Source organism: Sylvia atricapilla, chromosome 20, assembly GCF_009819655.1.
Source record: "Sylvia atricapilla isolate bSylAtr1 chromosome 20, bSylAtr1.pri, whole genome shotgun sequence".
In the NCBI taxonomy this organism is placed as follows: Eukaryota; Metazoa; Chordata; class Aves; order Passeriformes; family Sylviidae; genus Sylvia; species Sylvia atricapilla.
In genome coordinates, this window is record NC_089159.1 from 2524492 (window position 1) to 2551716 (window position 27225).

Genomic DNA, 27225 nt, shown 5'->3' on the forward strand with positions numbered 1-27225 from the left:
GAGACTCACAGCAAACCTCTTGATTCCTCTGCAAGACACAGATCATGATCCTTTCTATGTAAACAGCAGGAGGCTCAGGGAAGAGCAGGAACTTTTCCATGTACGTCTGGATCCCAGCACAGCAGGGCCTCAGTCTCAGCTCATCCTCATGCACTGATAGCTCTTTCCTCTCTCTCTCCAAGCTCTCCTCACTCTCTGACCAACAGAGCAGCCTGGAGGCATTTCAGGGCTGGAGACTGGTATTTCTGCTTTAGGCTAAGAAACATAATCCATTCTGGGACAAGTTATTTGCTGCTGCATGCTGAGATTATTGCCGCTCCATGGCAGCAAGGTTAGTGGTCATTCAGAGCTGATACAGATGTTTTTCTCAAAATTGCCAAGCCTTCCATTTGCTCACATCTTGTTCTCTGAGGTCCCACCATCTGTGTACCAAGTGGTCTATAGTAGACAGCCATGGGTTTTCTCTTCTGGAAAAAGATGATGGGTTAAATTGTCCTATTCCCTAGAATGAAACACTTCCTGCACAAGGGTGAGCTGCAGATGGTTTTGCCTTACTTGACTTCAACATTATATCCTAACTCATGGAAGAACATTTAAAGAATACCTCTCATCAGTGCCCTGAAAAGATAACTACTCTAATTTTCCCTTTTTACCTTTCTGTCACTAATTCAGAATTATAAAATGCACAATTATACTGCACAGATTTTCATTCTTTCCTGTGCAGCACTTAAAATGTTTTGTTCTCTTACCAGAAGATTCTTTTCAATATTTATAGTCTAGATGCTTTTTACATGTCTTGGACTCCACAGACTCTCCAATAACTCCTTTCAAGAGTCCTTATTTCTGAAACCTTTGTGTGATTCCATTTCATGCTGTTCTCCAGAATGCATCTTCACAACTTCCACACATCTTCACAGTTGTATTTTTTCTTTTTTTTTTTTAATTTTATTTTTGTCCACAGCAATGCTTAGAGTTTAACACTCTCAAATTGTAGTTTACTGGGGAGCACATAAAATGAGCTGCAACCAAGGAATTGGAATACTCTGGACAAGCTGTGTTTTCTCTGCCAGGTATCTTTGCAATCTTCCTGGGTGAGGAGGAGGGTGAGTGTGACACTCACAAGGCATTTCAGGGGCTCCAGTGTGCAGGATGTAGAGCTTTGTGCTTCCTAAATCACTGAGCTGTAGCCAGTGCGGGACAGCTGATCTTCTGGAGAGCATTCCACTTTGAAAATGGGCTGGAAAATCATGGTCTAGCATGAGGTTGATCTGTTCTGCTGTAAATGGACAAATGCAAACTTATCTGCTGTGTTTGGCTGACAATCCTGAGCAATAATAACCCAGGGAGCTGGATGCCTTTAATTCAGGCAAAGACAGGTCAGTGTAAGGAGGCTTTTGGAGGTGTAATGGTAGAGCAGGTAAAAATGGAGGGTTATTCTCTACTGCTCCTTCCTGTAAAAAGAAAACAATGCAGGAGAGGAATTATCCCCTAAAACCTCATTACTGCGGACAAATTCAAGGTCAGGAAATCAGGCTGTGGCCAGGCTGCTCCTCCCAGTGGGGCTGGGAGCTGCAGCACTCCCTGGAGTGGGCAGAGCCTGGCTGCTGGGTGTCAGGGCTCTGCTGACTGCCAGGAAGGATGGCCTGCATCCACGGGCAGTGTGCTGGGAAAAAGACTTTTTCATGGGAATGTTTGTAGTTTACAATTTAGCACAAACCCTGTTAAAGCACAAAAGCAGTGTGATAGCCCAGAAACACTGTGCACAGCAACTTTGGGTGTTTATTTATGAAAACAATACAGTGTGGTTCCAAGGGGGACTGATCAAGTTGCATAAAAGATTTACGAGTCCATTCTGTAGCTGTAATAATGCTTTTAGCACTTCCTCAGATCCTTCCTTATATTCCAGCATAGCAGCTTGTGCTGGTTTATCTTTTGGACTATAAACCATTTTATACCTTCAGTACTTTGGAAGTGATAGCATGATAAAACAGATTTAAGCCACAAAATAATACACACATTTTCTGTTTGGAAATGTGTTAAATCTGTTTTTGAGGAGCTAACTGCTTGTGAAGCTATTAGCACAGTACTAGTAATACCCTAGAACATTGCTCCAAAGGTGATGGCAGGTTCTTGTTAGTAATCCTGTCAGTAACCCTGTTTTAATACAACTCTGTTGAAAAATTCATTATTGAAAAATTATGTTCAGGAAAAAAAAGTATTCCTCTCAGTTTAAGCAATTTTGTTTCGTTTTTCAATAATTTAATTAAAAGAGTTCTTAACATTTTTATGAAATGAAAACCAAGGATCTCATGATAGCTTTCTTTTCATTCTTCTTTAAAAATATACCTAAACCATGGCTTTACTAAATATTCAGTGGGCAAATAGGCTAAAATTAACAACTTAACATCTAAAATAATAATAATAGATCAGGGTGATGCTGTCCTGAGTTCATGTTAGCAGTTTGCATCCTGTGGGAGCGTGGCCTCAGGTGGCCAATCTCAGTGCCCCTCTCCTGTGGAGCCTTGGCAATGGCACCCGAGCTTTAAAAGGTACATGAACAATAATTCCTTCTGCAGTGCTTAGAAGAAAGCAGTTTCATTTAGGACTACGTAAATTTTCAGTTTGTTAATGAGGTTAAGAGAGGAGAAATAACAATAGGAACTTTCACTGGAGTTGCTGTAGCATCAAAATTGCAAAGAAATTGAAAGGGCATTTATGTTATCCAGTAACTTTAGCAATCAGCTCTGCTTTCAAACCAGAGCCCCAAAATACACAGACATATGTTCTTTCTTTTTTTTCTTACTTTTTTAAATCATTTGTTTTTCATTAAAATTTCTCAAACAGCTTGTGAAGTAGTTCTCCAAATATATAACTTAGAATTATTTTGAAATCTGCTACTTCAGGAGGCATTTATCAGAGTAGATATACTCAGTGCAAGTATCCTGGAACATGTACAGGAGCTACCCCAGAGAAATCCCAGGTAGCTGAAGTCTTTTTGGAAAATGTCAGGTCCCACTTCAGAACTGACTGTGCATGTCCAGCAATCCTGTCAGCTTTGGGTGGGACCCTGGAACTGTCCTTGGCAGGATCTCCAGCTGCCAGTAACTGGGGACAGTCACTGAACCTCTCTGAAAGACCTCAGGAGTGTGGAGGAGCCATCAGAAGTATTTTTGATAATGCAGACAGGAGCTGAAGGTAAATGAGAAATCAGCTTCTCTCAGGGAAGTTTTACCAGGTCCAACAGAGCTGATAAAATCTAAAATAAAATTAATTTTTAAAAAAAGCTAAAATAAAATTAATAGAGATTAATCCACTCCAAAAGACACACACACACATGTGGGGAAAGCCTTGAAATGTGGCCTTTGAATTCCCATCTGAAGCTCCTGATCAAGACAGGGAGGAAGTGTATGTTGCTGAAGATCCCTTTTAGCTTTCAACTGTCCACAGGAGAAAACACTTTAGTTCATCTATTCCTGCCTGGAATTTAAAGGATTTGGATCACTTCTGAAAGTAGTCAAGATTTTTTTTAGCTCAATACTTGGGGAAAGAAGGACCCTACTCTTGAGTTTTAATCCACTGAAGCAACAAAGCTGGCAAGTGGCCTGACCTATCCCTTACTTGTAAACGTTTCCACCTGCTCTTTAAAATGCTTTCAGACCCAGGGAGCTGAATGTATCCAAAGCATTCACCACATGCCAGGTAAAGTTCAAACAAGAAGCTTGGATGAAGCATCAAAGACCTCATACACAACTCTAATCATTCCTAGCAGCTAGATTTCATATCTCAGCATGTTTCTGTAGGCACTCACCCTCTTTCTGAGGTTTCTCCTTCCAGAAACCCAACCTTAGGGGTTTAAATGTTTCCAGTAGATGAGCAAAAATATACTCTGCCTCAGGTGCAGGCCAAAGCAAATGAAATAGCACTAGCCTTGGTGTAACCCCGTCCCCTTGCCCTTTGCTGGCAGCTCTCAGGTTTGTCACCTAGCCAGTGGCCAGGCAGAGCTTGGAATAAATGAATAAATGGGCATGGGCAGTTTCAAATCAGTGCAGGCAGGGTTTGTTTGAGGGCAGGCAATCCTCCTTCAGAGGATTTGTGGCTCTTTGTGGCCAAGGCTCCTTCTGGGCTGGGTTTGATAACCTGTTGGGACCACCATGAGAACATGGCCCTGGTGCAAGAGTCTCATCACCCTCCTTAAGGGAGCAGACGGCAGGAGAGGAGGGAATTCAGGGAAAAGTTTGAGAAACTGCTGCTCTGACCTCGGGAGGGATACAACCTCCCTTTCCTGCAGCTGGTCAGAGCAGGTGCTGGGCCAGGTGATGGGGCCACTGGTGCAAGGAGCTCTGTGGTGTGAACAAACAGCCTCACACCACAGGGCTCTGGTGACTGCAGGATGTGCCAGCCACTGCCAGGCAATTCCCAGCACACACAGGGTGAGCACAACAGCCCCCAGCTGTACTCACCTTTCCTTCTGCCTCTGGGCCCTGCTTTCCCCCACCAGCTGAGGGCTGGAGAGAGCACGGGGGAACCACAGCCCCAGTGTTTGCCTCCCCAGCAGCAAGGGAGCGAACACCGTTCCAGCTGCTGATGCACTGTGTGCTCTCACAGGAGCTGCTGCAGTCACTCAGTGATTTTTGCATGTAGAGCTAGCATCTGATCAGACTTCTAACCTGGAGGGGGAAGCAAAGGAAAATTCTGGTGAATTAAATTACCTTCTGCTGCATCCAGTCATCTGGCATAACACGGCTCAGCAATAACATTCACGTTGCCATTAATGGAAAACACTTTCACATTGCACTCCAGAGGTTTTGCTGTTGTTATTTCCTTTGGTAAGGAAGTGATCCATTCAGACTGGAGCTGCCTGAACAAAGCCTAGGGGCTCAGACACCACCAGCAGCAGCTCTCTAAGTATCTCTGTCTCACTGTGTAATCTCTCACTGACTTGAAGGAAATGTGCCAATTGCTGCTGCTGCTATAGGGCTCTGTGTTTATAAAACACACGCTCAGCTGAGTGGCCCTATGGGGCAACATGATTTATTTGCTGATTTACCTCAAGTAAATCATGATAATACTTCAACAGAATTGTCTCGGTTTCAACAAAATGTGTCAAAGCATTTTTAAATAGAACATTTTATCCATGCCTCACTCCCTCAAGTGATGAAGTAAAGAATTAAAAACATGACTGTGTACTATGTGGGTAGAAGTCAGAAAATTCTCATGAAATACTTGTGGGGGAAAGCGAGGCATTTTCCAGATGCATAAAGATATCTCAAAGTTTCTAAATAACAGAAATTAAAGCTTGCCTTGGAAACCTCTGGTCATCCTGAAAAGTAAACTGAATAAAAATTATAATAATGATGTCAGAAGACCAGAATCAACATTTCATCCCATCACTGTATCCAGACTGCTTCCATCAAGCTGACAGGTGCCTGTACACCTCTGAGGTGAAGATGGTTGTAGTGCTGACACTTGACTGACAGACACAGAATTGCCAGGCAGTTTGGATCCACCTGGAGGAGCAAGCTGGGCTTCCAGAGGCTGGAGGATGTGGAATTACATTATCTGTGGTGCTATTTTCTGTCCTTGGTCCCTAAAATGTTCAAAGCATAGTTTTACCCCTGGCTGAACAAGACAACCCCTTGAGCCATTTTGTTAATGTTTCTTTATTGTTTAATGATAGCTTGCATAGCTTAAGGCTGTCTGCTCTGTTAAAATTAGCAGGAATGCTTTGTGATGGAAAAAGTCATCTGCTTTTCTCCCTGGAATCGTTCACAAACCAAGAAGGGATGCTGCAGCCAGCCTTTAATTGAATTTTGTGGCATTCTGAATGATAATGCATGGGTCTCCTCTCCAAATCAGGAACGAGGAATTATTACTCAGAAGGATAAACAGGATAAAAATGAAAATTAATGCTCTTGGAAAACAGATCATGCACTTCTACAAATCTGTTTACTGGCATTTCTGTTCGTAGACTCATAGGTTAGAAGCCTCTGTTATTGAACCCAGAGCCATCAAAGGTGATCATTCCTTAATTCCATGCCTTTTTTTCCTCCTAGTAAAAGACCATGAAGTTGCATCGAGCATTAAAAGCATTGTTTTAAGTAATATGGGAAACAGACTGAGCTCATTCACTTCAGAATAAACCAGGAACACAGAGGGTGGATTGTGGAGGGGAAGGCTGATGTTTACAGATGTTTATCTGCGGTAATTAGACATTTGCTGGGGGGAAGGAGTGTAAACCAAAAGTACAGAAGAAGAAAATTGATTTATTCCCTGAAACTGTCTGCCTTTTACCGTGAGATCTAAAAGTAGATCCTATCAAAATCGCTGTCACTGACAACATTCAGAAATGAAAATGGCAATTACCAGCCTTTTTAATATGTCAAATGTTGCTAGAAAAGACTGGCTCAGCATTTCCACAGCAAAGAGCATTTGGGCATTTAAAATTCAGGTCTTAGTTTTAATGGGACAGCCGAGGAGCCCCTCATAAAAAACCAGAAACAACAGAGGCAATGTAATTTCTGGACAGGTCTTTCTTTGGCAGTGCTATGGAAGATGAAGGCTGGGAGACTTGCTTATTTTTCATTGCAGAAATCCTCCCTAAGGTTATCAATTTTTAAAACTTTCTGGGAGAAAAAGCAAGTAAAGGATTCAATGCAGAAATTTTCTGATGTAGATCTACTGTACTACTTACTTACCACTTAGAATGTTTCGATATTAGCAGCCCTGATGAGACTCAATGAGATATGACACATGCAGGATTTAAGACTGTTTTCAGCAGAACTTGTTCTTCACGATTGATTTTTCTTTGTTAATTAGTTGTCTTCACCGTTAAGATTGGGAGCTATTTGTTTCTTAAAAAAAAACCCTTACTTCTTAGAGTCTGTGGATGGAATAGGCCAAGGGAGCTCTAGGTGACCTGAGGAAACATTCCTTTTTTCCTTGATCCCACTCTCACTTGGCACATCAACTGTCCTGTCTAAAACTCAGCTAACAAGTCAATTCTTTGAAAACTTTACCTTGTAGTCTCTTGTAATAGTAAATTTTACCTGAGTTTAGGAGACATCCCAAGTGCTTTTTGTCCTAGCTGAAAACAAGCATCTGCAAAACTTCAGAAAATAAAACTAGAGTTAACACCTGAAGAACTGCAGTAAGAAAGCAATTTATTGTCCTTAAATTAGAAAATTTCACCTCATTGAAAAACATAAAATGGATGAAGCATAGAGGATCACCCCAGCTAAAGGGTTAGGAATGTCTGTGAAATGCTAAAAAAAAGAATTTGGAGAGGCTTTTGCTTTTCCCATAAAAGCTATTTTTGTACACACCCGATGACTCAGGAGTCTGTGGGAATGAAGGAGCAGCTGATCCCCTCCTGGGTCCCAAAGACCCAGGTCTGTGGGATGTTTGTTTTTACCATTTACAGTCCTTCATATGTGTTTTCAATCCTCCTGTCTGAGACCACTGAAATGGGAAAGGCTGTTTGACCCCATCTGTAATCTGCTTTATATACAACAATCTGGCACATCTGCATAAGTGAAAATGTGTCAAAATACAAGTTTCTCTCATGTAATGTAGAATTTGAAGCCGAATGCTTATATAGGAAGTATTGAATTGCACTGTTGCAATTTCATCCCATAAAAGACTTGTCCTGAATGGGATTTTGGTCCTTCCTGGTGTTTGTTAAGAATCTACTTGGTTTTTCATTAGCAATCTATTGTAATAAGCTAGACAAGACTTCATTTTCTTCATTCAGGAAAAGCCAATTCTTTATTTTCACAGCTCATTTTATACAGTTTTTACAGACCTCATGTGCAACTTTAATCAGTTAATAGCTTTCTTGTTAATTATTCTATTGGTTAGTAAAAGGTGTTCTACTTGTCCATTAAATCTGCCTATTCTGGGATTGTTTACATATTTTCTTTACTGATTCTCATGGGATAAATCCTTGTTATTACAGGTACATTCTGTTTTTAATTCAGGAATAGGTTGTTCTGCTAACGAGTTTTCATACCAAGATTGTTTTCACACAGGAACTTGCAAATCATTTAAAAGTGACAAGCTAAGTTTGGCAATTTAGCAGAGCAAGCCTGATTTTATGAGGCCTTTCTTTTATCATCCTTTTACCTGCCACGATGGCAAATCTCACCATCCAAAACCTTGTATTTTGCCAAAGGTTGTCTAGGAAGTGATTCAAGACAAAACAAGGGGCAAATCTCACCTGTACTGACAGTTGGGCGGACTCAACAGAGAGATGCTCCTATACAGCTCACTGTTCATACTGAGAGCATTGTCTGCAATAAACATATCTGAAAATCAGGCTCTGAACTAAATCAGAAAACCTTAAAAGTGCTGGGACCGGCCCTAATAAAAAAGATCACTTGTTTTGAAGAGGTTTATGGGGCCACAGAAACCCATCTCTCCTAGTAAATCCTGGGGAATGTGGGGGATTCCTTCCAGCCTGGTACAAGAGTGAAAAATTTGGTTTGAAGGCCAGGCAGTCAAAGGTCCTGATGTTTGGGAAGTTCCAAGCACTCACTTTGTCCCAGAACTTTCTGTGCCCTGCTCTAAACCTTAGGACAAAGCAAGGACTGTTTGTACCAGTGCTCAGCCCCATGTGAGCAAGGGCAGGAAACTCCTGATCCAGGGCATATTTACTCTTACCTGATAGACTTTTTTTTTCCTCTCCATCTGTTGTCATCCTATTCTTAGACACAATGAGAATGGTCATATTAAATAATATCAGAATGAAACCATTTCAGAATTCACCGGAATTCATCTTTCTTTTTCCTTCCCTAAAAGAACAACTATCAAGTCCTCACTCCACATAAATATGTTTGAGTTTCTTCATAATCATAAGGAAAATTACTTTGGCCTATCAGGAAACTATCACCTTTGCATTAGCAAGTTCGCTTGAACACAAAATGATGTTTTTACATTCTATGTATCCATCTCTCCAGAATTAATCATCCATTCAGCTGGTAGTTTATTCAAATATAAACACACAAACAACGTGCAGTGAGAGTGTTTTCAGAATACAAATATTTGCCTTCTACCTCTTTAAACCACCTACCCACCAGAAGGGTGAAAGCTGCCAAGTGGCAGCTGAAAGCAACATTTTGTCTTCGATTAGTCATATCTGAAGCTATTTTTAAATGTTTGCTGCCTGTGCAATACTGCTGCTGGGCCAAACGTGTAACAACGGGGGGCAAACGAGGTCACTGCAAACCAGCTCCTGGGGCATGTTTCCTTATGAATGGGTTTGGCTTCTGTTAGGAGCTCCCATTCTCCAGCTGAGATTCCATTTCCTGCTGTAGACAGATCACATTTGCTGAGCCAACAGCTGCCCCTGGGCCAGCAGGAGGGTCCTGTGTAGTAAAGCACCCACACCTGAGCAGGTGTTTCCATATCAGGAAAGGTTTAAGACTCATCACAAGACCTTTTAAAGGAAGAACACTTGAAGTTTCTTTGCTTTCCTAGCAATAATTGGCTTAGTGCCAGGACAAAACACTGATAGGTCTGTTCACTTGTTCCTCAGATAAGTAGTTTTTCTCTATTGGGCTGTTTGCCAAAGAAACCCACCCAAATCATTCAATACTTAAGGGAGAACACGAGGCTTCTCAGTGCATTCTTGAGGTGTAGCAGCTATGTGGAACCTGTCCCTACACTGTGCTCAGCTTTGTTCTTTTATTTTTGTATTGTTTTCTTCTTTTATTAAAACCATTTTGCTTTTTCAAACTCACTCGATCATGTTGTCCCTAAGCCATTTTCTGTGAGGTGCTGGACACCCTCAGAGGTATTGAACCCTCACAGAGCTGATCACACCTGGCTCTTGGAGAAATTCAGTAGTGCTGTGCCCTGAGCTCTCAGCCCGGGGGAGCCCCACAGTGACCTTCACCCCAAGTGCTGGAGGAGCCCTGTGTGCCCTCGGGTGTCTGCCCCCAGGGCAGGGGTTGGGGGAAGGTTTCATTTCTCATGAGAAATGTATTTAGTGCCTATTAATGGGAGTCACTTGGGTTGGGGCTGGGCCAAGGGTGCCCAGACTGGCATCATGTGAGAGAGTTTACAGACACCAAAGGAAAAGACTGGTTATTGGGGCAGAGGCCAATTCATTAGTGAAGTGTTTATGCTGCAGCTCCCTGTGAGTGTCAGGAGGAGTGGGGGAACTCTCCAATATGAGAATTGACAAAAGCGATGCATAGACATGCTAATCCTGGTTGGGGAGATAAGTTTTGGTGGCTTTGCATAGGGTTGAGCACGAGAATCATTCATCAGAGAATCAATCATCAGTGGGGCCTGATGAGCCTTGACTTCACATTTGTCTTTAGGAAGTCTAAGAAGCTTCCCTGAAAATATTCCCAGTAAAAGAAGGCCCCTGGAGGTGACTGACTGCCCCAGCTTGTTTTTCAAGGTGGTGAATCCTCATGCGGCTGTGATATAAAGTGGCCTGGCCAAGGGAAGAGGGCACATACCCTTCAATGGCATGCTCAAAATTAAGAGCCTTGAATGTTACAGATGTGAACAATTTCCCCCGCACCCAGATAATTTCTATTACTAAGTAAAAGCATTTCTAAAAGCAGGGTCTTTGAACAAAAGGAGGAAAACAAGGTAAAGTATCCTCAAATGCCTACTTGAGCTCTGCTTTCTGTGTTACAGCACTGGCTTGCATTTGACATAGGGTTAAACAAATAGAAAGCTTTTTTCTCTGCTGCAGATTTGTTTCAGAGCTGGGCATTTTTTAAGCACAGAATGACTCAGAACTGTAGTAGACTGGCTACTCTGTAACTAATGTCATAGCTGCAAAACTTCCTTGCCAGAACCAGAATCTGTTAGGTAATTGTTGCTCAGCATTGCTTAGCATACCAAATTTGCTCTGCTGTCCAAATTTGTGACCCATTTATTATCCTTTCATCTGGCGACAAGGAAAGTAAGGGTGATCACAAACTCAACTTTCTTTATGACCTTAGAAGTGAATCAGCACAAATCCCACAGGTATTTCTGCTGGGATTGCTTTTGGGACTATCTGGAGAGCCTGCAGTGCTATTCATATTCTTTGGCAAAGGAAAAAGGGTTGTTGCTTGTTGGATAGAACCTGGGATTCAGAACACCAGCACAGCCTGTTTGCTCTGGATTCCCAGAGGGAGACCAGACCCATCTCAGCACCACTGGAGCTTCAGAGGAAAACTGACCCTTCTACAGGATCATCTCTGCTCCAACAGAACCACATCTGTCACTGCAGGAGGACTTGATTAGACTGCTCCCAACACCCTGAAACACCCTGACCAACTGGTGTCAGGTCGTATCCTGTCAGTGTTTCTAGGATTTTTTTTGTTTGTTTTTTTGTTTGTTTACCTGATTGGGTTTTTTTGTACTACTACGTTTGTATTTTTAAAATTCAAATGTTATTCCTATTCCCATATCTTTACCTGAAAGCCCCTTAATTGCCAAATTATAATAATTAAGAAGGAGGGGGTTTACATTCTCCGCTTCAAGGGACGCTCTGGCTTTCCGTGTCAGGCGCCTGTCGTTCCAAACCAAGACAGCATCATTAGAGAGATGGCAGCTTCGGTAAGAGAAATGGGATTAATTCCTCTTTCCCAGCCTCCTCTCCAGCCTTAGTTGTGAGAACTTAAACAATTAGGTCTATTGTCAGTCCATCCACATTTCTGAATGTGTGGATAGTTTCTCTGAGGAAAGCTTAAGAAAGCTCTAGAACAACTTAAATAGTCTTATTTATTGCAGAGTTCCCAAAGGTTGTCAAATTTAAACTGAATTCCTGTTTGGAAAGGAAATGAAAATAAAGAGGAAGGGGTTTGGTAGAATTAGAGGGTTTTTAATTAGTTTGTCGTGGAGGCAGTGGAATTAAGTGCTGTAACATCCCAGTGCCTCTATGCACATTGTTCTCTCCAGGGTCAGCTCTGTGAATCTGCTGAGTGACAGAAGGGAAAGGTAACCTTATTGCTTTCCTCTCCCACATTCTCTTCTCAAATCAACACACCGCTGTTGAATTCTACTTTTACCTCTCCCTCTCGCTGGCTTTACAAGATCTCTATCCCAACACAGAAGGGAAATGGCACTTGAGTTGTTCTCTTGGTTTGCAAAGAAAGGTGTCTGCTAAGGAAGGCAGGAGCCTCCCTTGGAACGGAGAATGGAAACCCTCTCCCTCTGAATTATTGTAACTTTGAACTTAAGGGGCTCTCAGGCAAAGATAAGGGAATAGGAATAACAGTTCTTTACTAGGAAAATTAAAATAAAAATGAAGTAGTACAAAAACCAAAATAAACAAAATAAAAACACTGACAGTCACAGCATAACCTGACCCCCTGTTGGTCAGGGTGTTGGTGTCAGTCCAGTCCAGCCCTCCTGCAGTGACAGATGTGGTTCTGTTGGAGCAGACATGATCTTGTAGAAGGGTCAGTTTTCCTCTGAAGCTCCAGTGGTGCTGAGCTGGGTCTGGTCTCCCTCTGGGAATCCAGAGCAAACAGGCTGTGCTGCTGTTCTGAATCCCAGGGCTGATCCAGGTGGGAATGCTGGGCTCCTCCCCCTGGGTGGAGCCTCTCCCAGTGGGATGCTGGAATTGTCTGAGCCCTGCAGTGAGCCTGGCTGGCCCATGAACAGCAGATACCCCTGCAGGGAGGATGGGTGGTGGAGGAGATAAAGAACCCTGCCCCAGCTGGTTTAACAGCTGGTGATGGAATATAACACTGCTGGTTACATCCTGCATTGCAAACCAAGGCTGCCATGTCCTTATCTCACTCCTGGACTCTCTCAGCTGTGGCTGCCAGGCCAGGCTGCTCTGGTTTGTTCAGTATTTAATTCAGCAATGACCTACTCTGTCTTTTGTATAAGAAAAACCACCTTAACCACAGCAACTTTTCTGTATTCTGCCCTGACAGCTGGATGTGGCTCCTGCAGCACTGGCTGCAGGGCTGGACACAGCAGCTCCAAATGCTCCTTTTCCTCAAATGAAACACAGCACAACTAGTTTTTAGGACTTGCAGCTCCACATATTACTCTTGTACAGAGAATGGGCTAAAAGAACAATAATTGATGGCAAACTTTCTATCACCTTAATGCCAGGCATTTTAAAAAAATTATTTGGCCTAGTTCTTGAATATGAGAATCAGGTAGTGTCAATAGGTTAATATCTGGGGAAAAAAAATTCAACTGAAAACTTGTGTAGCCACACACACACCTTCCTTACAATCTCATCCTTGTATCACGCTGTGCATGCTGCTAATTCAAAAGGCTGATATGGTCACAGACAGCCCAGCTTCTACAATTTACCATTCAAACACACTTGAAGTGGCATGAAAAATGCAATAAAATAATTCTTTTGGACAAGTTTAGAGAGAGGTATTCCCAAAAGACAGAATTCTGGCTTCCAGCCACATAAAGCTTACTTTGTCAATAACACAGTGAAGGAAGGCATGAATGAATTTTATTTCATTGGACAAGTGACTTGGAATACAGATAAGGCAGGGTGAGCATATAAACCTTTAAATAAATGTTTTAGCACTATCTAGAAGGGAGGAATGCAATTGATTCCAATCTTTTCTGACAGAAAATCAGTTCCTCTAAAGCTCTTGGGGCAACAAACACTAACTAAAATTGTCTGTTACTAATAAAATCTTTAACTACAACAAAACAAGATGTTGTCCTTTGCAATTAATAAGCTGCAATTAATGCAAATTATTAAGCTGTAGTTTAATTGGAATATTAAACTGTGATATTAGGTCTTTGTTTTACTATGATTTTAAGAGCCCTGTAACTTCGTAGAGGGATCTTTAAAGAGCTCAAGGAAAACCCAGCAGAGCAATAGCTGACAAAGCCCCTGACAAAACACAGTGTAAACAGCAGCAGTAGGAATTCAAAACACTCTGTGCTGGGGTTTCTCTCTAATGAGCACTGCCATGGTACCTGGAACTGCTACAAACTGCTGTTAACAGAAAACACTGATCTGTGATTATGCCCAACAACATTCTTTGTTCTGTTTTGTGGGGGTTACTTCAGACAAAGTTGTTTTGAGGAAAATTTTGACATTTTCTTTCCTCTCTGCCTGGTTAACATGAGCCTTGTGATATTCTCTGCAGCAATATTACAAGCTGGAGCAGTAAAAACTGCTGTTATAATTCTGGTTTTGCTTTGCAAACACATGTTATGTGTTGGAATGAAGGGGAGCATTTAGTGTTTTAGGAGAGCCACGTTTGGAATTTCTACGAGAGAAAATCACTCTAAGTGGCAATTTCTTTATACTGTAAATCTAACTCAAACCAGTGCATGGAATTGGAGTTATATTTGCAAAACCACAGGTTGTTAAAATTCACAAATCAAACAATATTATTATCTTAGGGGCCTGAGGATGAATGCTATGGCTGGAAGAAGGGATTGTACTCAATCACAACATGAATTTCAAATGAAATGGTACCTCATTCCAATCCTATATGAGTTCAAAGGAGTCACTATATTTTTAGTATTAAATATTATTTTCTTAATGTCTTCCATAATGGAAACAAAAATTGCAGAATAGAAAAAAAGACCGGTCTTTCTACAAATTACATTCAGTGTTCGCATTAATGCTCTTACCCTAAAATATGTAGTTCCAGTAGTATCAGTAGTATGTCTACAGTAGTAATCTGTTCAATAGTTGGTAGAAAACACTCTTTGCATTGAATTTGCTTACAGGTTACTACTTATTGAAATAAACCCCTTCAGATTGGGTTACCTAATATGGTTAAAAGAAAGAAAAAAAGTCACACAACTCCAAGTGCATGTGTTTGCAGCTGTTATTACCTAATAAAGAGCACTCAGAGTCTGTTTCTGTGCCTTTCCAGCCCATAAATCACAGAATTTCAGGATTCTAAATTTTGCCTTCCCATCTCAATTGTTCTTTTTGTTTTCATAAATAACTACTCAACCTTCAGACTTCGATGTGACCAGGCTTTGGCACCATACACATGAAAAACACAGGTGGGGAACTCAATAGTTAGGAACAGAAAATTGTATCTCTATTGTCATTTTTCTACAGTGAGAGAGGCAATAGAATCTATTTCATGATCTTGTCACAGAAGCAAACCTCCAGCACTCAGGGTAACTTTTCTGAAGGGGATGGTTTTCAGTTTTGCCAAGGAAAGCATTCAGCAACTGTATTGGGGGCGGGGAAAAATCAAGTATTAAACGATGGCAAACATTTTCCTTGCATGTGATGGATGAGTCTGTATGGTAACCTATACTCCTGCACTGCTGCACCCAAAAGAATTGCATAAAATCAGCAGAACTCCAGACTTATCTCAGAAACCTCTAAGAAATACATCTTAGAACTCTTAATACCAGCAAAGGATGGGGGACAGGGAGCACACTGAAGTGACCCCTGGTGCCACTGAACAGTGGGGAACCCCCTGGGATGGCAGCAAAGAACTCTCCTGGGTGGAGGAGCCAGGGTAGAGCTGGATATATCCACAGAGTCTGGGCAGAGTTCCTAAAACTCCCCTTACAACAGGGGTATGTTTTCCTCCAGGACCACCTGGGGCTCACTCCAGGAGGCAGTGTGGAAGTAAACTCATACTTGCAGTTTGGAAAGCTGTCCTACAGCAAACCAAGGAGATGAGTGGGACTTTGCCTCCTGCTCTTCCACTGGAGGCATCTTCCTGAAGACTTAATGTAGCAACTCTTTCATTTCCTATCCCTGAAGTGCTCCCTGTGATTCCCTGTCATCTTCCTGTTCTGCTGAGTTCCTTTACCAACAAGGAAGCTTGTAATAACGATTTTTCCAAGTATAGCTAGTTGAAATCTTAAATGAATGCAAATCAAGTATTTGTGCATACACAGAGGGAGGGATTTGGTTTTGATCAACTGAAGCTTTTTTCCAAATGTTAAGTCTGGAGACATTTCTGCTGACTTCATAAAATTATTAAAGCTTGTGGTGAGGGAGTTTTATTGTTTGAGGGTTTTTTTACTAGCTGTATCAAATAATAAGGAAAAGCATCATTAAGATTTCAACATATCCAGTAGTGCATGCTTTCCCAAGAACTAAGTCAAACTGTTACATTCCCAGTCAACAGGCAGTGATTTACGTGGATGACCCCGACTCACTGCTCCTGTAAGTCTTTAAACAGCTCCACTTTCAGCTGCAGCGGATTCCAGAAGTGAGCAATCAATCTTGAACGTGTTGTTTCACAAAAATGACTAGGTGATTTGAGAGCTGTGTTTTCCCCACGGTGAAAATAGCAGGCTGCTGCTGCATCAGGCTGGTTGTCATTCCTGCTGCCTTCGTGGGGATCACAACTGCAGTCTGCAAGAGAGCCACTTTGTGTCCCCCGGAGCCAGGGAATGCCACTAAATCAGCAGGCTCAGTGGTGCCAGGAGAAAGGATTCTCAGGACACAATCTGCTCCCAGGCTGATCTCTGAGGGTGATTTTAGTGTGTAACCCACGCTGACACCCCTCGAGTGTGTAAAACCACCCACAGCACTGCTCCCACTGCTCCTCCTCCCTGCCCAGCAGAGCAAGCCAGGCTGAAGCCTGATAAAATCTTGCACGTGGCCAGAATGGAATAAGCCAGGTGAAGGTTTATCAAGTCTCTGAGGGTGTCCTGCACTTCTCAGAATGGCTTAAAAATAATTGCGAGACGGCACAGTCGAGTATGTCTTGAAAAAGCAGAAAGGTTTTAATAAAAAAAGAAAATAATACCAAAAAAACCCCAAAGAATAAAGCTGAGCACAGTGTAGGGACAGGTCCCACACACCTGCTACAACACCTTGAGAATGCACTGAGAAGCCTCCTGCTCTCCCTTAAGTATTGGATGATTTAGGTGGGGTTTCTGTAAATAGCCCAACAGAGAATAGCTGCTTATCTGAGGAACAGGTAAAGAGACCTAGCAGTGTTTTTGTCTTGGCACTGAGCCAGTCACTGTCAGGAAAGCAAAGACACTTCTTGTGTTCTTCCCTTAAAAGGTTTTGGGGTGAATCTTAAACCTTTCTTGATATGGAAAGATCTGTTTAGGTTTGGAAATGTATTCCTACAGAACCTCCTCTCTGGAAGAGGGCAGTGGCACTGAATTCACCTCCAATTTCCTCCCACACAGGGAGCAAAGTCAAATCCATGAAGAGTTTGACCACGTTAGAGAAGCACACCATTAATCTGTGTAACACAGCCTTGGGCAGACAGGTGGTGTTACACAAACTGTTCTGTCCTCAGCACCATGGAAAGCAATTACACCTTGGAGGTACAGTTCTTACCTTCCTTCTTCACCCCCAGAGCAGCCAGCGCTGGCACAGACACTCAATCTGACCTTGTTGGCCTCTTCTTGTGTGCTGCCTCTTACCAGGATAAGGCCAAGGCTCTTCCACTCTTGCTCTCCAAGGCAAGTGAACCCATTTCCTATTATTTTGCACACTCGGGAAAGAAAAAGGCAAATTAATACAACATAAAGATAGAAAGGAAAGAAAAAGAAAGTTTGCTGAGTGATCCTAAACAAGCCAGTGGCTGTGCAGACCACTCTCTTCTCTGCAGCACTGCCAACAGTGGGTACTTCCTCTGATGGGCTTCATCCTGAGGGATGCACAGGACAAGTCCTCCTAGAGAAATACTGTGCAGATGGATATCAGTCAGGATTTTTAGCATTTGAAATGACCAAGGGAAGGTCATTTCCCTTCCTGACTCTGGCCCTGTCCACTGTCTGACTCCTCAGCTCACTTTAATGTGCTCCTGCACTGTGAATCCTGAAGTCCCTGCCCATCCCCTCCCACAGCAGTATCAGCCCTTGGGAGGGAGCACTTACTGAAATCAGGTTCACAATGAAAAATGTTGTTAATGGTATGAAAAACAACGTATGAAACACAGAGCACTGCATTATGGGTCAGGGGCAGCTTTAATTGAAATATTTTGTTATCATTCACCTCGCTTAGCTTTTCTTTCACATAAAATAAGAAATGGAAACAATTCACCAGAATCATAGCAACAAACAGCAGAACTCTAAATCCTGACTAGATTGGCCTTGGTGGAGGGTGTGTGTGAGGAAAGGAACATACAAATCCCACACTAAGTTAACACATTTGAGGTACTCAATACTTAAGTAGCGAGGTCTCATTTACTTCTCATTTTAATTCCAGCATCCCCCCTCCAAGGACCAAATAAATGTAAAACCTGGCTCAGCTGCAGTAACTAATTCTACCTGTTGCAAAATCTTACAACAGAATGCAAGTCTTATTCTAATACTGAAAGAGAAAAGTAATTATATCCCTCAAGAAAGAAAATTTCTTGTCCTTTGGAAGCATTTCATTTTATCTGGTATTTGTTCTCTCATGAGTCGCTCTTACTACTGAAGAGAGAGGAAGAGAGAGTTTAAAGTGAAATATAACTCTGTGTTTAGCAAAGTGACATTAAGGCATTAAGAAAAAGCATTGCTGACTAAGAAAAATTCATCTGAAGAAAGTAGGCTACAGATAAGAAATCTGTTATGGTTGCCCACCATGGATTTTTTTTGTATTTTTTCTGGTCAGCTAAACTAACTAACAAATATAAGGAGATCTTGTTTTCAAAGCCACACTCACTGGCTGACACCAGGATATTTTATTTTAGAACAGGAACAGTTTTACAGTAAGTTTCACAGGAACAGTAAGCATTAGTACATTAGCATACAGCTACTTTAATTTACAGGAGAAACTTGGAAGGATGCACAGCATTTGCCAGGGTTTTGGGGCATTACTCTGCATTTGCAATATTGCTCTGACAAAGGACAGGATTTGTGTGATTAAAATTAAAGCCTCAAAACACAGAACCCACATGTGCTACCACAGGAACAAAATGCTAGCAAGCAGAGGGTGTTTTGTAAGAAGCCATAATTTTTGTTTACTATATCTGTTAAATTATTTAAGAAACCTCTGCATAATTTATTTCTTTCAACAAGATACTTCCATGCACAGATAATGTTAAATGTGAGTGTGTGGATTTGGGGATTTTGTATGCCTGGTTTTTAAGGGAAAAACTTTCAGTATTTTTGAATAGGTAACTTTGTAGAAACCAACACTGAGCAGCAGCAATAGTCTGAGGAGACAGCATTGCTTGTTTTTCAAGAGGGCTTTTTCATAACTTGGATGTGGTTATTGTAGCTACTTACATTTTAAAATCAGATCAGGGAGCTCACAAGACTTCAGAGTCCTTTGTGATGGACAGCAGAGAGCATATAAAATCTCCCTAAATGCATTTTTCCTTCTTTTTTTTTTATAGGCAGAATTAATGTTTGACTATTAGACACAGACATCAGTCCCAGGCCTGCCTTGTACTGAGCTCACAGGAATACAGCTTTCTCCTTTCCTGATTACAACACAGAAAACCACCTAATTATTTTAAAATATCACACACTCCTTGTTACCTCCAGTTAAAGATGTTAATATGAGAAAAAAGCTTTTTCCCCAGAGTGGGGTCAGGCACTGAACAGCATTCCTCAGGGAGTGGCTGGATCTGTGTCATGGGAGGTTTAGGCTGGATATCAGGAAAAGGGTGCTGGGCACTGCTCCAAGGCTGCCAGAGCTCCAGGAGAGTTTGGACACTGCTCTCAGGGACAGGATGGGATTGTTGGGGTGTCTGTGCAGGGCCAGGAGCTGGAGTCAATAATTCTTGTGGGTCCTTTCTAGCTCAGGCTGCTCTATGGTTCTGTGTTTCCATGTTCTTCACCATCAAGGAGTGACTGCTTTACCCCACAGGCAGCAATTAGCCCTGGGTATAACCCACCACCAGCTTACCTAAACTGAAATGGAGCTTTCATCAAACTGCAAAATGCAGGCAACTAGCCAGTGTCTGAGTGGTTCCTTTTTGAATTGAGGAGATTTATTTTCAGATTTCTTCAACCTGCAAACCTTAATGTCCTCTGCACAGGAGTCAACTGTCATCCATTGCAAAGACACTGCTCTGTCTTGCATTGCATCTTCACACCCAAATAGGGAAAAGGGAGTTCAGTTCCACCCCTGACTTTTAAGGACAAGCACCAGAAACTTTTGTGTTTCCTTCACTATAATTGGCCCAGTGCCAGCACAGGGGCACCAGTTGGATCTTTGGGATGTTTCCCAAAACCTGTAGCAGCTTTTATTGGGCAGCAAGCCCAAAAATAACCATCCTAAAACATTAGGTACATGAAAAAGAGCACAGAGGTGCTCAGGGCTTTTTGGAGTGCCCTAGCCATTGCTAGAGGTTTTTCTGCACCATGCCCAGCTTTTGCTTTTTGCTTTTGTGTTGTTTGCTATTTTCTCACCTCTTAAAACCTTTCGATTTTCAAAGCACACATGATCAGCCATCTCACAATTATTCTAAGCCATTCTGAGAAGTGCTGGACACCCTCAGAACTTGCTACACCTTCATGAGTCTCATTCCAGGCTGGTCTCATGCAAGACTTTATCAGTTCTCCTTCACAATTCCTGTGAACTCTCTCACCCCATTGCTTGCCTCTGACCCAGCGATCACAGCTCAAAACTGGATATTACTTATTGGAGCAAAGTGCTGCCCTTTCCCCCTTCTTTTGGGCACCACCATCACACACACACCTTCCCTGAGACAGTTCTGAGACTGAGTACACCAGAAGGTTTTTTCTTCAGCCATGCAGAGGAGCACCAGAGCCCCTGGAGCAGGCTGGAAGGGAAGGGCAGGGCAGGACAACAGCAGTATGGGTTTTGATCAGCTTAACTCCTAACAGGATTAAATCCCAGCATCAAAAGGCACAAACTGGTAGGATTTAAAAGAGGATGACACTTCCCCATGTGCAATTCTGGGAATGACTTTACCATGCCCCCTCTTCTTTTCTGTGTGAAGGGGCCTCTCAGATCTCTGTCCCTTCTTTGTCAGGCTTGGGAATTAGCAGCTTATTCAGAAGGTTGGGAATTAGCAACTTATTGAGGTGCCAAAGTACATCAGTGAGCTCTACCCAACTCAAGTGCAGAGTACAGTCTCATCTCTTATGTCCATGTGCAGCCAAAGCAAAGCCTGTGATGGTGAGCTGGGGCCTGGCCCTTCCCTCCCCATCCTTTTCTCACTATAGTGACATCCTTGTGTCTGATCACCTGGGCTCTCCACATCCTCCAGCTCTGCCAAATAACCCCACCGACAGATACCTCAGGAAATACCTCCCCAGTTTCAATTCCTCTGATGCAGTGTCTGAGTGGCAGGAGATTCTCTGGGCTGCTTGGGTCAATCAAGACAGGACTTTTTCTTTTTGCCATGGTTAGATTTGAAACTTTCCAGAGGACTTTGTCCAAAGAAGTCAAGTGAAGAAATGTAGCTGAAATGTAACAACACCTGTTGGGAAAGATGGGGCAGGAAGGGCTTATGGATATGATTGTCTGGTAAGAAATACTGGAGATATAAAATGTGTGAGTGAAATAGAAATGAAGGCCAGCTTTGAGATGGAGGCATGGCAGGTAGGAAGACAGTGATTAGCTGGAGATAGGTTAAAGGAAAGAAAACAAAAGGACCCAAGAATGCAGCCCCTCTCCACCCTGCCAAGGCAGCAAGGAAAAAGTAGATAAGAAGAGTAGTGGTTAGAGTTTAGAATATAGGATGATATGGTAATTTAGTAGTTCTCAGAGGCTGCATGCAAAGTTTTTAGGTTTTGTATCTTGTGCTAGTTGGTCACTGTGAATTAGAATATTCAACACAAAAGAGATGTAATGTGTTGGAACAAGGTCCTCTCTCTTACCTCTTTCCTCTTAGCTCTTACCTTCTCCTCCTACCTCTTGCTCCTTCCCCTCTCGCCTCTGTCTTTTTCCCTGCACTCTTACCTCTCTTGCCCACTCTCTCCCTCTGCTTCTTCTACCTCCCTCTCTCCTCCTGCCCTGACCCCAGCATTCTTCTTACCTCATACCCCCTCTCTCTCTCTCTTTGGGGCTCCCCTTCAGCCGAGGCTGGTGGCTGAAAGGAGCCCCCTTTACCCACGACCCTTGCAATAAAACCACGTGTTTCTGGAATATCTCAGGTCTGCAGAGTTCCTTCTCCCTGCCGTCCACAGATGTCTTTACAAACGCCCATGTGAGGGAGAGGCTGAAGATCACAGTTCAGAACTAACTTTGTGTATAAGCACCCATTTAAACTCTTCTGTTTTGGATCTGGCCAGAGCAGTTCAGCTGATACACCTGTGTCTGAGCAGCAAGAATCAGAAGATTTGGGATTCAACACAAGTTCATGTAATTCCAGTTTAGACTCATGTCTTGCTGACACATCACTGACTGCACACACTGGGAAACAAGATCCACAGAGTTTGGTAGGTGTAATGAGAATGAAGTGTGGGCAGCTATAACCAAAGATAATGAAGTTCCAAACACTGACCACAGCCATTCAAGAGAAACTCCTCAAACAATGAAGAAATGTACAGTTAAGCACAGGCAGTTTAAAAGCTATACTTTCATGTACAAATTACTTTATACGTCCCATTTTCATTAGAGGCTCATCTCTCCTCTTTAAGCGCAAAGCTTGGACAAATGGCTGTAGAATAAAATGGATTCTCTTTAAAAAGAGCACCTCTGAGGGCTGAATTAACAACTGCCTTTTCTCAGGTTGCCACTGAAAGTTTTTTTATCCTCCTAAACATAACCTCACCCTGTCCTGTGAAGGGAAGTACTGGGAGCAAAGGCAGCACCCCTCCTCTGGCTCAGCTGTCTCTCCATGCAGCCACTGAAAATTCATGAAGGCACCAGAGGCACAGCACCCCTCTCTCCTCACAGGGGCACTCAGCCCTCTCGTTTGTGAAGTTAATTTAGTGAGGTTAAACGACACCACTTTTCTGACTACATTTTCTCACCTCCAGCTGGAAACCTGTCAGGGTTCCCAGGTAGGGCAAGGAACACTCTCCCTGCCTTGTTTCCATACATGCTACAAAAGGGATGGTGTTAGCCTCCCCCCCAACCCCAATTACCAGGCTGTGAAAAGAACTCCAATTAAGTGGTGAGCCATAATAGCATGGCAGCTCTTCAGGAAACTGCCTATCTAAATAGAGATGTACGGAAGGCAGTTTTCTCTCTAATAGTGATGCATTTTCAATTTATGCAATACAAAGTGCATTGGTCTGCAGTGTCCCTGGCTACTGATGATTAATAGCCCGTACACTGCAAGGGGCTACAAAGAAAAGTGCCAAGGGAAGCAGATGCAGCAGGTTTTATATTATCATGACTGCAACAAACTCATTCAGTGGTGTCAGCTCTGACTGCAGGATTCTGATTATGAAATATGATGCGTGTTGAATTTAATGGCTTTCTCTGCCCTTCTGGTGAGTTCACTGCTTTCCAATGTCATTTTGTGTTCTCATCTGAGTGGTAATAAAAGGAATATCATTGACTGTGCTAGCTCTGTAACCACTGTGTGTTTTACAATAAATTGTGTTTCAGGACCCTTCTACCCAGGAGAGTGTGCAGGGCCAGAAAGTAATATTCCCCAGTTCTCCAATATGAAGGGTTTCTCTGAGAGAACAGGAAATTATGCAGGACTGCCCTTCTCTTGAGGCATTCCTTATGTGAGCAGGACATCTCTTTTTCAAGTGGTTATGTAGCAAAAAAGTCAGTTTGGATTCCAAATAAATCCTCCCCCTCCCAAAAAAAAAAAAAATTCCAAATAAACAGCTACTGCTATGAAGAAGAAGAAATTATGATACCTTGATAACAAGAAGATAAAAGTTGTTCAAAATAAGATGTAAATAAGGAACCTGGGCATGCATCACACATGTAGGAAGGTAAAGTCAGGGAGACAGCTAAAGATGAACTTTTTTATCCAACAACTCATTATTCCATCCAATCTCTCAGTGAGCTGTGGCCTGCACCAAGTTCTTACCTGCTGGAGAGCTGCAGGTGCAGCCATGAAACCCCTCATGGCTGAAAAGTCATTATATTGGTCTCTCAAACAAAATAAGCCCCCAAAACAGTGCTTTCTGCCACTCTCAGTGTTGAAGGTGCACACACCAGACTGCTCCACATGCTGACCAACACTGTCCCAAGATGAGGGGGCTGTATCCCAGCAGGTGCAATGCAGATCTATGAAAGGAGAAAAGACAGAACCTTAAAGCTGAGATATTTTGCATTAGCTAGAAGAATTCCAGAGTTTCCATCCTCTCTGCCCACATGCATCTTCCTGCCTGCAGCATCAGGGGCTCAGTCACTCCCTTGTCACAGCTGCCTTGGTTAGGGGAAAGCAACATAATACACAATAAGAGAGAAACCTCCTACGAGATTCCTGGATAAATCCCCCTGTCCTATCCTTCCCCTCGGAATCTGCTGCAGCCAGCATGAAACACTGCAGCAACAGGTGGGTTAGTGATTGAGTGAGCTGGAATGCAAGTCCCATCATGTAGACAGGATGAGACACAAGCACATTATTCCTCTTTCTCCCAGGAAAAGGCACAAATTGAAGTTTATTCACTTCTGCACTTTGCAGTTTCCTGACTAGGCAAATCCAGAAAGCAGCAGTGAAACAGCAAGAGCAAAGCCATACCCACTGAGGCACCAAGTGCCTGAAACACAAAGGGAATTTTTCTCTTTGTAAGTGCACATTCCAAAGTTCACCTGCGCTGTTTTCTTAACTACAGCCCCCTCTGATGGAGTATTGCTGATTCTAGAAACATAAGGAATATTCTTTGAAGCAGGAGGACAGGAAGTCATACCTGCACATTTCTGTTCTGAGGTCGGTGCTGGGGCTTTACTTTTGAAGTGATCTGACCAAACTGCAGAGTTTGTTGCTAAGAATTTACAGGTAAGGTGGAAGCTTTCCTTTACAGAAGTAAATCTGTACATTTGTCTGGTTTTTGGAAGAGAAAGACCACCAGCAAAGCAGGACACAGTGCCACTAACACCACGGAGAGGTGCATACAACCACATTCAGCCACTGTTGCCCAGCTGAATTCTCCCTTTCATTTGGTACATTTGTATTCAGCAATTCAATTGTATCACACACCACTCCATTTAGGAGGTTTCATAAAGAACCTAGGAATGAAACTTCTACTTTTAGGACAATCCAGAATGTTTTTAACCTTGTTTTTGTCTCTAGTTGAAATGTCACTGGAATTCTCAATCATATTTTATATATGAACACTTAAAAACCTTTGCCTAAAGGACAAATGAGACTTGTCTTTTGTCCTTTCAGGCTATACTTCGTATATTTTCACATAAAAATGTATTGGAACAAGATTTAAAACTGTTATACATTTTATTGAACTCTACCTCCAGAGGGAGAAGAAAAGCATGTTAACATTTAACATGGTGGTTTTGTCTTTCTCCCTTCCCCTCTGCTGTTTGCTGAAAAACTTGCAACAGTTGAAAGGCAGAAATGTCAGGCAGAAATCTGTGCTCTGCCTCAAAATTAAGTCATGTATTGCCACAATACAACAGAGGCTTTGTCCTCTCTGGGATTCTCAGTCTCAGTAAAGAATAATCAAACGGGGTAAGAATATTCCCAGATGAAGAGAACATAGAAAACATGGAAAACAAGGGCCCTGAGTGCATTTACCATCAGCTTGACAAGCCCATGGTGGTGTTGCCTTCTACAATCATGACCTTGTCCTTTGGTTTACTCTGAACTCCAGGACAATCTGGTGCTTGTCTCAGGCAGGGACACCAGATCCAAATGCTGAAAGGACTCAGATTGAATCCATCATTTACTGCTGGATGCTGCAGTAACTGAGGCACCAAGCAAAGCTCCCCCAGGATGCAGCTCATCCTCCCTCCCTTGTGTTTGGGGGCTGGCATCTTCTGTCTGCTGGCAGAGACACAGCAGGGTCTGTCTCAGGCACAGACAGCTGGCACTGGAACAGTGATGCCTTAAGTTTCAGCTTTTATGTATTTCAGGTTCTGTGGTGCCCAGGGGTGAGCTCTGAGCTCACAGTCAGTGTCACTCAGCTCTGCACACAGCAGGGACACAAAACAAATCCTTCTCCTGCTGCACACCAAGGACAACTTTCAGCCCCAAAGCACAGACAAGGGTGGGCTGGAGGGAGGGACAAGAAGGATGGGACCTCACAGCCTGGAGCTGAAATGGGACAATTAAACCCCAACATAGAAATGGACCAAAACTTATAAAAATGTAAGATCTCATGACCATTTGTACATTTTGGGTCCACCTGGGTGTAGCCCTGGTCAGGCTCTTGTTCTGCCCAAGGTGTGTCCTAAAGGCCTTTCAATAAATACTTTATTCTCCAGCTCTGTCCAGTCTCTGTTTCAGGTCAGCCTTCCCAAGGCATCAACAGCATCCCTGGTAGAAATTGTATCCTGCAGTCTCCTCTGCACTAAAGTGCAGGAAGTGCTGAAATTTAGATTTCTTCATGAAGCATGAGACTGAGACAGCACTGAGAGGGCCAGAGCATGCCAAATGCAATCCAAGATGTTGTTCCCAGGCCAGCAGGGACCGCACAGTGAAAATGAGCTCAGAAGGCCAAGGCAGACAGTTTCAGAGAGGTGAAGAATGGTTTAATGGGACTAAGACAAAAGTTCTTTAGCAGCTGAGATGCTTTGGGGAGAGTGGGACTGCTCCCTGTGGTGCCCAGTATCAGACAAATTCCTTATTTTCAAATGTATTTCTTATGTTTGATGTTGTAAATCTGGTTCTCAAATTCCACAAAGCCTCTAAGCACCTGCTTTTTTGTAATGATTTCAGTGGGGCCTTAGAGCAGCACGTTTGAATTAGAGTCATCCAACACTTTTACATCCAGCTTTCAGACCACTCACCTCAACATCACCACAAGACACACTCCATGCTTATACCATTCCCTAAAATCCTGTCTGTGAAGCCGTGGTGTTCCTGCACAGTTCATTCCTCAGTCTGGAAGCCTTTTCCTTCAGATGACTACAATTAGCCAGGTTTGTTACCAAAAGGAGCATTTTGGAGTCCTGTATTCTCCCATCAGAAGCATGGAGGGGGGCTGGATTTCACCTGGAACGTCTGGCTGCCAGCAAGTGCTCATTAGTAACACCCAAAGCCTCCACAGCCTTGCTGTTTGATTTATGAGAGATCATGATGGTGAAATGCCAGACCACCAGGGATGGTTTTAGATTGGGCTGGGCAGAATTTTGTACCAGTTATGCCTGTACAGGGGCATGTGCCAAGAATAGTTATTTTGTTGTTTTTCCTTAAAGGCTGTACTGAAATACCCTGGTAGGGATGCAGGGAGATCCTTTCACACAATTCTTTAAAGTAAATTAATAACAAAACAAACAATATTTCCTCCTTTTTTTCTGTAAACACTAGATTTTTCTCCTAATTTTTTTGTCAT